Consider the following 15,056-nt stretch of genomic DNA (forward strand, 5'->3'; position numbering starts at 1 on the left):
CAGGACAACCATATCTTCAGGGAACTGCAATAGGCTTCGCATTTACTCTGAAGACACATATACAGGGGCACCTGGGCGGTTCAGTCGGTTAAGCGTCCGACTTTGGCTCAGGTCGTGATCTCACGGTTCGTGAGTTTGAGCTCCGGTCAGGCTCTGTGCTGACAGCTCGGAGCCTGGAGCCGGCTTCCAATTCTGTGTCTCCCTCTCTCTCTGCCCCTTCCCTGCTCTTGCTCTCTCTTTCAAAAAAAGAAAAAAAAAGAAAAAAAAAAAAAAGAAACACACCTACACTGTACCGGTGGTGGCTGGGGACTTTCATATCAGCTGTATTTTAGATTTTGAACCCTAATTGGGTGAACCCTACTTGCTCGTCCCCCTTGCTGATCTAACTCAGTTAATCTGGGAGGATGCTATGGAAGGAGGCCCATCTATTGCCTCTTAGTCAGGGGTGAGGGAGTTCTCCAAGGGGTGAAAGTAGCACGTGGTCCCTGACCACCCTGCTACTTCCCTGCTTACCCAACAATTACAAGGCTGTTCTGGTTACTTATTGCCGTGTAACAAAGCACCCTAAAACATAGTGGCTTGAAGCAATAATTATTTTTCTCTATCTCATGGTTTCTGTGGGTTAGGCACTTGGAAAGACCTCAGCAGGGCAGTCTGTCTCTGCCCCATGCCGCATCTGCTGGGGGCTTGAGCGGGCTTGGGGGAGAAGCTTCTAAGTCACTCATGGGGCTGGCCAGGTGGTGCCTGCTGTAGATCAGGAGCTCGCAGCCAGGGCCGGGGGGCCAGGGGTCTCCTCTCCCCATGGGCCTGTCTGTGGGCTGCTTGGGCTTTCTCACAGAATGGTAGGTCCTGAGAGCAGGCATCCCGAGAGAGAGATCTCCTTATGGCCTGGGTCCAGAGATACGCATGACTTCTCTTGTTCAGGCATCACAGATCCGGAGTCCAAGGGAGGAGATACAGGCATCACTTCGTGAAAAGAACATTCAAAGAATGCTGGGGCCATTTTTAAATACTTCCACACTGGGGGGAAAAAAAACCTCTAATAACTGTGCCATTCAGAACAAAGGAGAGATCATAGTTTAGCATCTGTGTGTGTTTAAGACACTCAGAAACACAAACAATCGAGTGAATTGCAATTTTCACCATTTCCCCGTGTCCTGGAGAAAGCCACGGCTGACACTTCCTCCCACACCTTACTACTTTATGATTGTGGGGGTATGTTCCTTGGATTCCTGTAGTGAGAAATAAAAATGAAGGGCATTACTTCAGTTTCTTTCTTTTCAGGAAGACAGGCTTGAGTGGAAGAGGGAAAGCTGGGGAAGGGAGCTTAGGCTGGAAAAGTGTGTCCTTTTCTGAGCAGGACCAGTATTGAGAAGAGTGGATTAGGTCATNCCTGCCCTATATATATCCACACTGTAATTTGAGAGGCCAGGCACAGATATGTGAAGGGGGACCCTACATTATAAGGCCCTAAATGTCAAGTTTGAGAGTGAGGACTTTGGACCTGGGATGGACCTCACCGTATGACTTGGACACCAAGTCTGAGTTTCTCCACGAGTAAGCTGAGAATACTTCATAATGTTATACTAGATACTTTAAATATCCTTCTATAGGCCTTGCAAGGAAAAATCAGTTTTCTAGACGTTCAGAGGGGAGACGGTCACTGAGAATTGGAGGGTTCAGGAGGACTTCCTGGGGGAAGCCTTCCTTCCCATCTCCGTGTTGGGGCCTTCAATCAGGACACCTTCCAGGTTTCACCTTCTTTCACTTGCACTGCAGATGTGGACACTGTGGATGGCCTTTTCCTTCTGGAAACGCTTTATTCTGTGATAGACATTGTCCTCTCACCTCTTGAGTCTTCCTCTCTGTCTTGTTTCCTGACCATTCCCTGCTCCTCCTGCCCCGCAGAGGCAGGCCCGGCGCCCCGCGTCCTGCTCTCCCGACTGTCTTCTACACCCTTCCTCTGGAGGGCCATCCTTCCCCTCTGCTCCGGCACCCCCTTTCTGCTCACGACTTCCAGGTCTGTGTCTCCAGCCCTCTCTCTCCTGGACTTTCCACCCATATTTCCAACTACACTTTAACTATTCTTTCAGCAAATCCTTATGGAGAGTCCCCTCTGTGGTGAGGATGGACATAGTCTCTCCCCTCGTGGAGTTTACCCATCACCCAGCAGCCAGTCACACCACTGGCCACCTAATTACAATCGGGACAGGGTACGAAGGAGAAGAAATGTCTACCTAGGAGGTTAACTGAGTTCTTCATGGTCAGGAGAGGCGTGAAGAATTAGGGTTTGAGGTGAATTGGGTGGGTGAGCAGGGAAGTGAAGGAAGAGGAGGAGGGACTGAGAGGCTCTCTGGCATAGAGGGCACATGGCTGAAGGCCAACTGAGGAAGGAGTGGGCACACAGGAGAGCCAGGAGAAGGTCAGAGCAGGCCGTGGGTTGCAGGCATGGCCACGGGGGAGGGTGTGAAATGAGGCTAGGGCTGAGGAAGGGCCTGAAAGGATGTGTTGAAGGTGTAGGCCAAACGCTGTGAGCTTGAGAAGGTTGTGATCATATCTGGACTTCTAAAAGATCGCGCTGCTGCTGCTGCAGTCTGGACAAAGGCAGGAAGACTGCAGTTGGAGTCAGGAGGTGACAGTGAGGGTCCAGGCGGCTGATTATTCTGGTCCGGACAAGGTCATGGCAGCAGAATGAAAGAGAGGTGGCCAGGCTCTAGAGGTACTTAGGAGATGAAGTCTCCAGGATTTAATGACAGATTTCATGAAAGAGTGATAAAGAGAGATAGTCATCTCAAGGATGATTATTGGGCTTCTGGCTGGCTCAACTATTCATGGCGCCAGGGAGCACTGGAGGGGGAGCAAGAAGCAAGTTATGGCACGTTTACAGGGTAGAACTTCGAACGTTGAATTGATTTCTTGCAATCTGTGCTGGAAGTGATTCCAAGGGAGTCAAGTGGGGAGGTTGAGTGTATTAAGCTCAGAAGGGTGTCTGAAATGGAGATGTAAAGGTGGGAGGGAGTCAGTGGTCTGGGAGATGGTCTGAGAGACGGGTAGAGAGGTGAAAAGGCTAGGGCCCCGGGAGGTCCAGCATTTAAAGGTCAGCAGGGAAAACCAAGGGGCCAGAAGGGTAAGGGAAAAACCAGGGAGTATGGCACCCTGGGAAGAGAGTTCTAGAAGGAAGTCTCGAGAGGGCAGCCAAGACAAGTATCACAGAAAGGTCAGGGAGATGAGGACTAGAGACTGTTCCATGGATTTAGGGACACAGAGGTCACATGTGACCCTAGAGAGAGAGAGCCATCTTGGCAGCACCATGAACAGAGGTGGGTTTGAGGAGTGAGTGGGGAGTGAAGGAATGGAAGCAGGAGACATGGAAGAAAATGAGAAGGTGAGGGTGAGAGCTTTAGTGACTTTGTAAAAGGAAGACAGGTGCTAAGAAGGATCCGGCAGAAAGGAAAAGATTGATAAGACAGGAAAGAAGGAATACCCCACAGTGATTGAGGCTCTCGAGAAGGGTGGGGCCAGGGGACTGGGGGCTGATCTCAGGGAGCAGAAGAGACTCTCCCCTGCTGTACCAGGAAGGAGGAGGAGAGAGCAGGTGCAAATGAAGGTGCAGGTGGGGGCAGGTCTGCTTGTCCTCAGTGGAAAACCAAGAGGCCTTCCAGCTGGTTGAGGCGACAGCAGGGTGGGTGTTTAGGAGAGTGGAGAAGGTGGGAGTGGCGTCCATCAGACTGGAGGAGTAAGTTGACCGGAGAATCGTAGGAAGGTTGTTGTGGCGCATAAGAGCCCCCTTGATGTTGGTGACCATGAAAGCAGAAGGACACCTATGTGCCCCACGGTGTGTTTTTCTCTAGAGAACATTGCATAGAAAAACCAAGCATTGTGTTCTTCAAGGTTGGGGTTTTACTGGGTAAATGTGATCCAAGGGCGGAGAAGCAGGGACATCTCCAGGTTATTGTCTTTATTTTCAATATATCCCAAATCCGCGATCTCATTACCTTCTTCCCACTGCTCCCCAAATCGGTTCCTCTTTTGAGATTCCCCATCCTGGTTAATAAGAATACAACCATGTAATAATACCACTAATAGCAGTCATTTATTAGGCACACATATCAGATGTTATACCAGATATTTTAAAACTCGTCTTATCTGGTCATCATTACAACCTTATGGGGTATGTATTATTCATTTTACAGATGTGGAAACTGAGGCTCAGAGACATTATGTCACTCGCTCAAGGTCTCTAGTAAATGGCAATCAGAATGAAAGAAAAGAGGTCTATAAGGCTCCAGAGTCCTACCTTTTCCCACGAGCTCCCCTGCCTTAAAACCACCTCCTCCTTCCTCTCACCTCCCCCACCAGGGCAGCTGTCACATTCTGTTTGTTCACCTCTCACATGTCTTCTGTATCACTTGCTACTTCCTGTCGCGCCCCTTCACCCCACTCCGTGTTGCTGGATGTCCACCTCAATGTAAGCTCCATGAGGATAAGGATCATTATCTGTCCTGTTTTCTGGTGCGTCCTCGGGGCTTAGAACAGTGCCAGGCAAACACTATCTAACACTCAGTAGCTATTGAGTGAAAAGATAGATGCCCATTGGGAGACAATTCTCCATGGGTGTCTCACATTTCTGCAAGTCTTGTGGGCAGAGGCACGGATGACTTTTTGTTCCAGACGATCTTTTTGAGGATATTTGCATAATGAACAGCTTTGGAAGATAGTCTCCCTCAGTGGAGGACAGGCTTGTTTGCTGTAAGATAATAATGTCTCCCTCCGGGGCAAAGGTTGGCAGCTTTGCTTGCAGCCCATTATAAAAGATTGGGGTTCCTAAACTTAGAATTCCTCACTGAGTGCAGGATCACCCAGAATCAGCCCCAGGTCCTTCCCATGGGCCTTGGGGGTCAAGGGAAACTGATCTGAAAGTGAAGCTCACGCTGTCTCCTGCGCTATGGGTAATATATTAAGTCCTTCGTCCCTGGCCCAGGAATCTCATGTCTCCTGCCAGCATCCACGAAACCGTGGAAGGCTCACTCCTTACTCTGAAAGAGTTAAATCTCAGAGTCTTCCCAACTCGTGGTGCAGTCCTATCACCTGTCAATAGGACAATGGAGAAATAGCCCCCACCTCCACCACCTCCTCCCAAACACTGCCTCTGATGCCAAGACCTGCTAGAGCAGAGAGAATTTATCCCAGACTCTCCACACAGCCCTCCAAGGCCCTGGATGATGGCTCCCACCTCCCTAACCTCACCCCTATTGCTCTACCCCTCCATCTCAGGCAATCTCCCCTCCCCCCCACACACACACACACACTTCTCCACTCTCTGGTATCTTTGCTTTTGTCATGCTTTCCCCTCCACAAAAGCCAACCTTCTCCCCTTGCAGCTGCTGAAGTCCTGTCCACCCTTTGAGGCCAGGATCCCAGCTCACGTCCTTAAGGCCTGCTCAGAACCCAGTCAGAATTTCCCTCTCGCCTCCTCGTCCCCCACTTTCCCCCATCTTGTAGAGTCCTTCCGTCCTTTGGCCTGGTCTTGTGGCTATCTAGGTAAGCCCCACTCTGCCGGTTCCAGAGGCTCCACGCTCAGTTCTGTGATCTTGTCAACCCCTGCTGCCCACAGCATACAGTAGGAGCTCGAAAGAGGAGTACTGTAGTGAAGTTGAACTGCACGGGGAACGGTCTTGCAGGATAGTAGGATGGAAGAATGATGGAGTGCAAAAGGAATTGCATGGGGGAAGAGTGAGCAAAGGCACGGAGCTGGAAGTGTGGACTTTGGGTGGAGCTGAATTCATGAAGGAGGGCCAAAAAGAGCTGCACCCTATAAGGTGACGAAATGAGGCCCAGGATTCCAGAGGCCCTTGGCCATTGGGGCCCCATTCCTCTCTGATAATAGAAGCCCCGGTGTTGAAGCCCTAGAGTAGGGGTCCCCTGAGCAAGGGCCTCAAGAGGCCGCTCCTGGGTTAGCCCCTCTCCCTCTCCCTCTCGCTGCCCACCCCCTCCGCCTGCGTCGTCGGCCATCAGAGCCTCGCTTGCGGCCCCAGAGCCTCGCACTGACGCGGGCCCGAGCGTGAGTCAAGCCTGCGTCACGGCGCCCCGCCGCCAGGGTGGCCTTTCGGAAAGCGAGGGAACAGTGCGCGCTGCGCTCCGCCCAGCTCCGTTCCGCTCCGCAGAGCCGGCGCGGCCAGGGCGCAGGGAGGGCGGCCCTCGGTGCTGGCGACCGCGGCCCCACGCGCTCCCTCCGCCGCAGAACCTGGGTCGCAGGGCTGCTCCCCAGGGAGGCTCGAGTGCGCCGTGGGCGGGATCTGACCGGCGGCGAAGGAGGGAGCTAGGAGCGAGCAGAGTCGCGTGCGCGGACGCGCGGCTCCGGGTTCCCTCCCAGCTCCGGCCGGTGCCCGCTGCCGCCAGACTCCGGCTGCCCGCGGGAGGGGCTGTGAGCCCGCGACCCGTCGGAGACCGCAGCTGCTCGGCCGGAGTGCAGGGGGTCGAGTCCGCGCGACGGCTCACGCGGGACAGGTGAGTCGCGGGCCGCGCCCTGCCTGCCTTTCCCCGGCCAGCCACCGCAACTTTAACGGTTCTGGCCCCGCCCCAGCCTGGAAGGCCTAAGGACAGAGGTGCGAGGAGGCGCTGCCAGGTATCCGCCCGGCCTTGCGCTTGCCCCGGGCTCCTCCCGCCGCTCCAGCAGCCGTTGCCTGGCGACGAAGCCCCGGGGCCCGCGCTCCTCGGGCGCACCGGGGGTGCCCAGCTCTGCGCTCATGGGTTGGCCAACGGGCTGTAGCTTCCGGGGCTCGGGAGGGCCCAAGAACTCCGGAGGTAATCAAGCAGAGCTGCAGAGGCAAGCGCCCGCGGAGGACCGGGCAGGAGGCCGGGCGGGTTTGGCCTCCCGGAGCTAGGCGCCCAGGGCGCAGTTCCCGCGGGGAGGCTCCTGCGCGGCGGGAGACCCCAGTCAGCTGCTGGGCTTCAGGCCCGTGACCTTGACAGTAACATTGGCAGGAGTAGCGGAGCGCTCACGCCCGAGATAAATATTTAATTCCCAGTCCTGGAGCTGGACCTCGCTGAATTCGGAGCTAGCGGGGAGCCCATCTTCCCTCGAGGGAAGCGCATCTCGGAAGCGAATGGCTGACATGGGGGACGTGCGCGGGGTGCAGGTCTGGAGAGGGCGCCGTCTCGGGAGAGGCCTCAGCCACATTTATACCTGTGCAACCGTTCTCCCAGGCTATGCTCACGGTAGTCCGGGGAGGGCCGCTCCCCCAGGGGCGCGGCTGCCGGGGAACTAAGCCTAGTGCTGTTTTTTTAAAGGCCAAACAGCCCTTCAGAAATCCTGAGGCCAGTCACCTTACAGGACCCAGCCGCTGTCAAGTGAAGTTAAAAAAATGTTTCCTTTCTATTTTTATTATTTTTGAAATCTTCATAACCAGAACTACCTTTGGGGCAATTCAGCTGTGAGAGTGAGGCAGGTGGGTTGGGTTGGAAAGACAGGGTTAGTGGTATAGAGAAGGAAGATTCTTTTGAGGGCACTGCCCTTGTTAACAGGAACTTCCAGGAACTAAGAAAATCCTGTGATGGCTCAAAAACAATTCAACCAAAACTTTAGTTGGAGCCTAACTGTTAGGCTGTCCCAGACATAATGATTGATGTCTGGAGAACAAGGTCAGGATGTGTTGAGGTTAATGGTAATGTAGTCTTGTATTTCATGCTGTGCTTTCATTACCCCCATGGTCCAGTGAGGTGGACCCATCACCCGGGCAGGAAGAAGGGCTTTGAGGTCACACCTGATTGTCCTTGGCTGTGGTCCATCCGTGAGGACCGTCAGAGGTTTCGGCTCTCATGCTGGCCTTTTCTCCAACCGAGCAGCTGTAGCTAAGTAGGTGGTGAGTTTCAGCAAATCCCTGCAGCTCAGCCTGGAGAGTGACTCAGTGCAGGAGGCAAATCGTGCCCACCAGCTCTGATTGGAGTGAGTTCGTTTGGCCTGAGTCACACAGAGTTGTGTGTCAGCTGTTTGTGAGTTGAATGGAGGTCTTTACCAGGGCTTGTAAGCAGGGATGGCCAGAGCTCCCGGAGTTTGGGGGCCACAGACTAGAGGTAGGCAAGTCCTCAAGAGTGTGCGGAGCAGAGCTCAGGCCCCTGGGCAGGGGTCCTGGAGCTCTGACCTCACAGGGAAGACAAGCAGAGCCAGGATGGGGTTGAGGGGTTAGAGGAGGTGCTCCAGGGGAGGCTGTGGACTTGTGGTCAGACATGGGACCCGTGCTGTGCCACGTGACCTTACGTCTGGGGCCTTGGCTTCCTCAGTTATAAAATAGGGATGCCTATGGTGCCTTTTCCTCGAGATTATTTTGAGCCCAGTGCTGGACACATGGCAGATGCTCTTAAAAGGTTAATTCCCCACCCCTTTCTTTATGGGCCTTAACCAGAGGTGGTTCTGTCTCTCCCCGCCCTTGGGCCTGGGTGCGAGAGGGGATGTGGAGACAAGTCAAAGTGTCAGGGCTTCACATGTGGTTGAGAAGGACCCATAATTCAGCTTCAAACTGACCTCTTCCCAACCTTCAGGTCTCCCCAGGACACGATGGGGAGGTTATGAACCACGAGAGACTCTTAAATACAGAGAATAAACTGAGGGTTGATGAGGGGGTTGGGGGGGAAGATGGGAAATGGGCACTGAGGGCACTTGTTGGGATGAGCCAACAACACAGGGTGTTGTATGTAAGTGATGAATCACAGGAACCTACCCCCAGAACCAAGAGCACACTGTATACGATGTAGGTTAGCTAACTTGACAATGAATTATATTAAAAAAAAAAAAAAAGAGCAGGGTTGTGGAGGGTGGGGTGGAGGTGGTGGGTCTGATGGGTGCCCTCAGCTGTCTCTGCAACAGCTCCAGGGCGAGACTCCTGCACAGGCCTTGACTCCTTAGGATGGTTCATGACTATAGCCCGGTCTCAAGTTGTGGCACTTGCCCGGTGGACTTCAGGGGTCCCTGCCCTTTGATCAGATCTTGCCATCCTCTCCCTCCCACCCCATCATCCTGCCCATCACGGAGTTGGAAACTATGAGACAAGCACCCTGGAGAGGTGAGGCTAGCCTTTCCCGGAGAGGAAACAAGTGTGTCTCCTGCCTTCCCTGAAGCCTCCTGGCCCCTTGCTCCCTCTTTCTGTAAGGTGGCTAGGGATTGGTGCTAAGATGCGTGTGCCTCACGAGTGAAGGCAGTAAGGGGATCCCCAGTGCAGCAAGAGAGGCCATGCTGACCCACGGGACTCCAGTCTACTACTGGCAGTGTGTGTGTGTGTGTGCGTGTGTGCGCGCGTGTGTGTGGTATACATGCACCCTGGACCGATGCCCTCCCCACTGGATCTGGAAGCGACTTTCAAGGATGATTGAGATGAGAGGAGAGGAGGGTTCTTGAGAAGCAGGCTCCTGCTGCCTGTGGATCTTCCCTTTCCTCGAGCTCCTTTCCTATCTGAGTTTGCTGCAGCAGGACAATTCATCATTAATCCCTTTAAGGCTGCTAAGATAAGCAGCAGAATAATTTAAAGGAAAGATGGATTTGGGCTTTTTTCCCTGGAAGCAGATCTGAGTTATCACTCACTCCTAGGATGGGCTGCAAGAAGTTCTCACAGCCAAACATCTGGAGCACCAGGCTGGGAAAAGGCTTGTCACTCAGCCCCTACAAAGCCCTTTCACAACGCCCTCCCCCAGACTTCCAGGGGTCCGAAGCACAATACCACAGGTGTTAACAGGCGACCTTCGACTCAGGCAGGTCAGTGCCCTGTGGGGGAAATTCCTACTTTCTGTGCTTTTAGGAGGGGTGAGTGCTGTCTGGATTCCGGCAGCTCATGCCATGCTTGGCACACAGTGAGGTTATCCAGGTTTTTACTGAGGCTTCTGTGTTGCACTAAGTGCTTTATTCATACACCGTCTCGTTTAATCTTCGCTATGATCCCAGGAGGCGGATGTTATTCTCTGCAGTTTACAGATGTGGGACTTGAGGTTCAGCGAGGTTAAAGAATTCGCCCAAGGTCACACAAGCAAGTGAGTGCCAATCTGGGAATTTGAACTCAGGTCTGGCAGATTTTTAACCACCTCACAATAAGTTCTTAATACATATTTGCAGACTCCCAAATGAGGCTGTCTAAACCTGTGGGTCCAGTTCTTTAAGCTAGTGCCCTGAGGAAGGGAGGAGTGGGCCTCCACCAATGGGGATTTGGGAGAGAATGAACATACCTAAACTTCCAGGGTGTGGGGAATATGGTCTGTGGTGCCAGGTGAGCCGGGAAACAGCAGACGACCCTAGGCGCCATCATGCTGCTTTATTGTCCTATCTTGTCTTTCCCCACCCCACCCCCCACCCCTGACCTCCATCACCCCTGACCTCATTCCTTAAAGTTTGTCCAAGCTAGGGGTTGGTGCTGGAAGCAGGGAGAGGAGTCAGAGCAGATCGGATGTCGCCCTGAGGATTTCTGCATCTGCAGAATCAAGGACGGTCAGTCGCTGGTGGGAGCTCTGGTGTGTCAGATTTCTCTGCTGGAGAGTGTGTGCCAGGGACTTGCAGCAGTTGCTGGTGATGCCCCAGACTCCAGAGCAAAACTGTTAGCACTCTAGGGTGGTTCGCAGTGGCCGCTGGCCTGGGCTGCTCAGAGGGACGCTCCTCGCTTCCTCGCCTTGCCCCCCGGAGAACCCACTCTCCTCACCCTTGGGGCTCTGCCACCGGAGCCTGTGGCTGTGCTGGGAAACTTGGCATCAGATTCCTCCTGCCTCTTCATCTCTTTCTTCTCTGAGAAACCCCCATCCCTGGTAGAACAGGCCCATACTGTCCTAGCCTGCCCGTTGCCTCCAAACCACCCTTGATCTTGGTGGGGAAGCTCCTGTGAGTGAGGGTGGATAATTGGAATGTAAGCATTAATGCTCCCCCACCCCCAGAGCACATAAAGAGATTTCCCAGAAGCCCTGGCTTCACAGGCAGCCATTTTGTGGAGACAGAGTCCTTTGGAAATTCCCCCTCTGTCCCACCCCCATGAGTAATTATTTAAGTTAAAACACTGTTCAACTATGGATAAATCCAGTTATTAAGAGAAATAGATATTCACGGTGCACAGATGAGAGAACATCAGCTCAGATGCAAGGCAGGTTGCTGTACTCCATTATTCTCATGTTCATGACCAGGTGTATTTTGTTTGGAGAATAATTCTGGGTCAGGGAAGTCCTGGGCAGCCTGAGTCTATGACTTGGGACTTGAGACTTAAAGCCCTGTTTGCTCTGGGGCCTCTTGTGGAGTGAGGGTGGGGGAGGCATGGGTGGGAGGAAACAATGCCCCAGCTCCTGGGCCCTGGGGTCATCTCAGCAGCTGCATTTGTCTCCCCTCCCCTCCCCCCCCCACAGCTGCCTCTCTGCCTTCCAAGGCCACTCACAGTTCATTTGAAGATAACAAGTTGCCTCTCGCTGTACTCCGTCATTTCTAATTACTGGTTTAGTGAGAATTTCCGCTGGATTCTGTGCACCACTAATTTGCAACCTATTCTTTCACTTACAAATAGAGTTCATTGGTCCACACCCCCAAATTCCTGCTGGTTGCATTTTCTCTTTAATTATAAGACTCCTGGGCTCCTGTGGTTTTAAATCCCACTCCAGGCCAGGAGTGCTGTTTGATAAAGCTACCTTTCAAGAGATGTGAACAGTCACCTGCTAGAGTGGCTCCATCAGGTGCTGCCAGGTGACCATTCAGTGAGGATGTGGCCCTCCTCTTCCCTGGGGGGTGGAAGGGAAGGAGAGCAGGTGCAGCCCAGCACTGGCCCCCTGATTGGCCTGGTGGGCGCTGTCCACGGTCCTGGCCCACTACTGAGCCGACCTGCCTGCTAGTAATTTGGGGAATCATTTAGAGAAGCTGGAAGGAATCTCCTTGCCCAGTTCCCAAGCTTGTATTGTGGCACTGGCTTTGGGAAAGTACCTGGCCAAATGAAGAGGCTCCTAACCTCAGGGAGAAATGATGATTGGTACATGGACTCACCTCACTGTTGACTTGCTGCATGAGATTCGTATATATCACTTTGCACTGTGTCATGGTACATTGGAAAACTTCCTATCCAGTGCCACAGATGGGTAGCATGGAGCCCAGAAATAATGATGCCTTCATTCCTTGGAGTTGCCTGGAATGGCCTAGGGTGCTAGGGCCACTTGCCCCAGTGTGCCATACCAGTGTGCTCCTCTCCATGTGTCATGACATACAAAAGATTGGAAAGCACTAGAATATCAGAAAGAAAATGGGCTGCAGAGTTTGGGGGCCCACAGTTTGAATCTCCACTCTTTCACTTCATGGCAGGGTAATCTTGTACCTGATAGTTTTCTACCCTTAGCCTGGGATTCTTTGTAAAATGAGAATTGCATTTTTCTCCCAAGCTGTTGGGGGAATAAATAACATATGTAAGCATAGCAGGTCTTCAAAACTACTTGCTCCCTTCACTGCGATCAGCTGTCCTGTCCTGTGACCTGTTCCCAGAAGGAGCACTTTCCTGCCCACCTCTCCACAAAGCTGCACTGAGGGCTGGTGAGGAAAGATCCACAAACCCTCCTCATTCCCAGGAAAGAGACAGCATGTTGGGACTGTAATTAAGGGTTTCTGATCACTATTCCTTCAAGTGCTCTTCAGTAGGCTGATTGGTAACTCAGGTAATTGGATGCCCTTGGCTCCCTCTGTCTGTCTCTGAGACAAGACAAAGTAGTGACTTTAAGAAAATCCAGGTCAGGGACACCTAGGTGGGTCAGTCAGTTGAGCATCCGACTTTGGCTCAGGTCATGATCTCACAGTTTGTGGGTTCGAGCCCCATGTTGGGCTCTGTGCTGACAGCTCAGAGCCTGGAGCCTATTTCAGATTCTGTATCTCTCTCTCTCTCTCTGACCCTCCCCCGCTCACACTGTGTTCCTCTCTGTTTTATAATAAAAATGTTAAACATTTTTAAAAAAACACACAGAAAAGAAAATCCAGGTCAGAGAATTTGGGCAGATCCTGTGAGGACCCATCTGTTACCACCATGGGCCTCCCATGAATGAGGAAAGAAGGTAGTGAAGTTTTTACTCCTTGGTCCCGGAATTTTGCTTTAACATGTGATTTTTTTAAAATGCTGTCTTTTTCCAAACTGGGACAGTCTCATAGGTAGTCTACCTGTCAGGGACCTGGTATTCTCTTCAGCACTCTGGGGGTCTATGTTGCCCTCTCTCTTTAAAACCTAAACCTCACTCCCCACCCTGGCTCAGGTCAGCATCACCTCTTACCTACCCTCCCTGTTTCTCCACTTGTTCTACAGTCATCTTTTTAAAAACAGTTGAGTCACATCACTCCCCTGCTTGAAAACTTGAAATGGCTCCCTATTAGCCTTGAATGGAAACCCAGTCTTTTCCATGGCCTGCAAGTCCTATCTGCTCTGGAGTCTGGCTATCCTCTCAGCACTTCCCATTCTTCCTTGCTTAAGATGCTCTAGGCCCAGACCCTTCTTTCTAGTCCTCGTACTAAACAATCAGGCTGCCTCAGGGCCTTTGCACTTCCTGTTCCCTCTGCCCTGAATGCTTTCTCAGGATATTCACATGGCCCATTCTCACACTCCACCAGGTCTTTATCAGAATGTGCCCTCCTAATCCTTCCATATATTGTAGCACCCCTGTCTCACTCCATCCCTCACACTCAGTATTATATATTTATGTGATATCTTTATATATACTGTAGATATATGTCTATACATATGGTACTAGTTATATATTTGTCTGATTGCTTTAAAGTTTATTTATTTATCCCGAGAAAGAGAGGGAAAGAGTGAGAGGGAGAGAGCTGGGGGGGAGGAGAAGAGAGAGAGAGAGAGAGAGAGAGAGAGAGAGAGAGAGAGACTCAAGCAGGCTCCATGCCACCGGCACAGAGCCCAACACAAGGCTCGAACCCATGAAACCATGAGATCATGACCTGAGTAGAAACCAAGAGTGGGATGCTTAACCACCTGAGCCCCCCAGGCACCCCATATCGGTGTGATTTTTATTTGTCACTTTGCCCTAGAATATAAATCCCACAGGGGAAGGGCATTGCTTGCTCTGGTCTCTGCTGTGCTAGAACAGGGCCTGACATGGGGCACGTGGGGGGCTCAGTTGACTTCAGCTCAGGTCATGATCTCATGGTTTGTGGGTTCAAACCCCGCGTTGGGCTCTGTGCTGACAGCTAACTCAGAGCCTTGAGCCTGTTTCAGATTCTGTGTCTCCCTCTCTCTCTGACCCTCCCCTGCTCATGCTGTCTCTCTCTGTCTCAGAAATAAATAAAAACATTAAAAATAAAAAAAAAAATAGAGCAGGGCCTGACACATAGTTGGTGTTCAGTAAATATTGGTTGAAGGAAGTAAAGGAAATGGGAAGTCAGTTGGAGCACCAGCACCCCCTCCAGACTCCTGCGTCCTTGGCCACCCATGTGCTTGTCACACTCTGGTGCCAGGGCCCTCAGGGCAGGGGGCAGCTGTGCCCCTAGACTTGGCCATACCCATTTCCCCCACGTGCTCACGCGAAGGAGCGACTGGGGCCAGTTCATGGTATGCCGCCTGCATGATCTCATCTTGTCCTCATGACAAAGAGGCCCTCACCTTTGGGGTGAGATTGGGGCCTTCTTCTCCATCTTTTCAGGTCCAGAAGCCAAGACCATGAAAGGTTGCGTACTTTGCTGAAGACTCACAGCAGTTGCCTTACCTCATCAGGTCCAAGATGCATTTTTTGGTACATTATCACATCTTTAATTCAGGACACAAGGTACAATCAGTGGCATGTGTCCACCAGTGGTCAGGGTCAGTGGTGACCTGGTTGGGTGAAAACCTTCCATTGACCTTCTCTGGTAAGTTCAAGAAATTGCCAGCATCAGAGTCTGCAGTTCAATGAAATTAGTAATTCCTCTGAGACTCTACTTCTTCATCTGTAAAATAGGAATAAGTGTGCTGCCAACCTCATACGGCTATGGGCAGGGTTTAAGGAGATAATGGCTGCTCCACACAGCGGCTGCTACAGAGCCAGCCCTCAAGAAGTATCCCCAGATTGTTGTTGTTTTCTTATTGTTG

General features: G+C 52.1%; 1 protein-coding gene across 1 annotated transcript in view; it reads left to right on the forward strand.

Annotated features, from left to right (window-relative positions):
- The first annotated feature begins 6,391 nt into the window (after positions 1-6,391).
- Positions 6,392-15,056, forward strand: part of SLC6A17 (solute carrier family 6 member 17) — a 50,400-nt gene continuing 41,735 nt past the window's right edge. Inside the window, exon 1 of the mRNA XM_077765602.1 lies at positions 6,392-6,507. The gene's annotated coding sequence lies outside the window, so the exon portion shown is untranslated. The remainder of the gene's footprint in view (positions 6,508-15,056) is intronic.

The sequence above is a fragment of the Crocuta crocuta genome, unplaced genomic scaffold, assembly GCF_008692635.1.
Source record: "Crocuta crocuta isolate KB4526 unplaced genomic scaffold, BGI_CrCroc_1.0 scaffold274, whole genome shotgun sequence".
NCBI classification, from domain to species: Eukaryota; Metazoa; Chordata; class Mammalia; order Carnivora; family Hyaenidae; genus Crocuta; species Crocuta crocuta.